The sequence below is a fragment of the Belonocnema kinseyi genome, chromosome 6 (assembly GCF_010883055.1).
Source record: "Belonocnema kinseyi isolate 2016_QV_RU_SX_M_011 chromosome 6, B_treatae_v1, whole genome shotgun sequence".
NCBI classification, from domain to species: Eukaryota; Metazoa; Arthropoda; class Insecta; order Hymenoptera; family Cynipidae; genus Belonocnema; species Belonocnema kinseyi.
The window spans coordinates 36,733,707-36,735,501 of NC_046662.1; the positions used below are offsets into that span (position 1 = coordinate 36,733,707).

Sequence of the window (1,795 nt, forward strand, 5' to 3'; positions counted from 1 at the left end):
ATTATACCCATTAACAAAATAACTTTAGATATCGCTTGTAACGAAAATCTTCGAACAATAGAACTAGATTATGTAGCATCTATTACCGGAAACGATTGTAAAGTTTTTAATAACCACGATATTCTTGAACTAAATACAGAATTAAAATACGTAACTCATGAATGGATAAACGTCACATATGACAGCAAATTCGAAGCAGTCGATATAGAAAAATTCAAGGATAAATTGTTACAATTACCAAAGCAAATCAGCAACGAGGAACTGCGACAAGCTAGGTTAAGCTTAGACGACACCGAGAATATTCTCTTGAATATCGCCAAAGATAGGCGTTTAAGAAGTTGGAAAGAAACTAGTATAGAATGGTTGCAATACATTAGTTATGCAGCATTAAGTTTAGGAACCGTTTATACTTTATACAGAATAGGATTTTGCGAATGTTTAAAAAACTGCATTCCTTCTAAACTATGCTTTATATGTTTCAAAACTCGAATTGAAACTCCGACTCACGTTGTAAGTTACAATGTAGCTTCAGAATTGTTAGAACCAGCAGCTCCAATACTGAAACAACGAAAAGTTAGATTTTGAGGGCCCAAAATCAGTCTAAAGGGAGAAGTGTTACACATTGTACTCTGACCCATCCCTACTCTACTCTACAGCTATATAAAGGCTCGCTCTATTCTTTGAGACAGTCCATATTCTTCAGTCTCATAAGTTACATCTGTAATTTACCATTGAATAAAGTCGCCATACCGAGTGATTCGGTATGACTCATTTTTAAAAAACCAACTTGACTACTTTCGGTATAACATTTGTAGCAAAAAAGTTTTTTTCTCGGCAGTATCAACTTTTGCGTAAAATTTGACATATTGCATGATCAAGGTATCAAGAGAAACTTTGATTTTTGATATAACTAGCAAAACAGAACCAGTTTTAGCGAGTTTTGATTTTCAAAATTATTATTTAAATGTAAATAGCGCAACGAAATTATTAAAAAATGGTTATTTTAGATTTATTGTAAAAATACTATTTTGACTGTTAATCTAAACCTGTTAAATGACATTTCAGAAATTTTACACTGCGAAGAAAAATCATTCCGCGGACCTATGCTGTAGATGCCAAAACGCGATTTTCGAAAATCTATTTTAAAAAAATTAATAGGAATTTTTTTCGACAAAAATCTCATTTAACAGGCTTAGACCCCGGACCCTTCAAATATAATAATTTAATACAACTATGTGATAAATATGTCCAGAAAACGTGGTAAATGGAATTTTATAGAAAATTCGAATCAAATTCAAATAGTCCAATTTAATTCTACTACTGTAAATACCTTCGAAACGTATTTTTTATGTTTTTTAAGTGTTAAAAAAATATTAAAAGTACGATGTCGAATAATTAAACACGCAGCGCTATATATTTTGTTAATAAGAAAAATAATCAGCTAATTTATAAGAATTTTAAGTAAATAAAAAATTGTTTGTCATTCATATTGAAGATACTGGAATTATCTCGTTACAATGAAAAACTTCTGTAAATCATATATGTACAACGTTTTCAAGTTGTGCAAGATTTTCACTAAAACCTATAACAAATCGATGAAAAATGAGCTGATTTTTTTTTTAAAAGTGTAATTAGTTCGCGCATAGCGCGCACAATGTTCTAATATTTTAAAACTCAAAATACTGATTTCATAAGATTACAGTCTGTCAAGTTAAAGCGTGGGTGGCTTTACTCGCAGTCAGTAAGGTGTATCGACATGATTTTGGTGTCAAAATATTAAGAAGAGCTCCCTCTT

General features: G+C 30.9%; 1 protein-coding gene across 4 annotated transcripts in view; it reads left to right on the forward strand.

Moving 5' to 3' along the window:
- Positions 1–1,795, forward strand: part of LOC117175217 (THAP domain-containing protein 5-like) — a 17,279-nt gene that overhangs the window by 6,733 nt on the left and 8,751 nt on the right. The gene's annotated exons all lie outside the window — the stretch shown is intronic.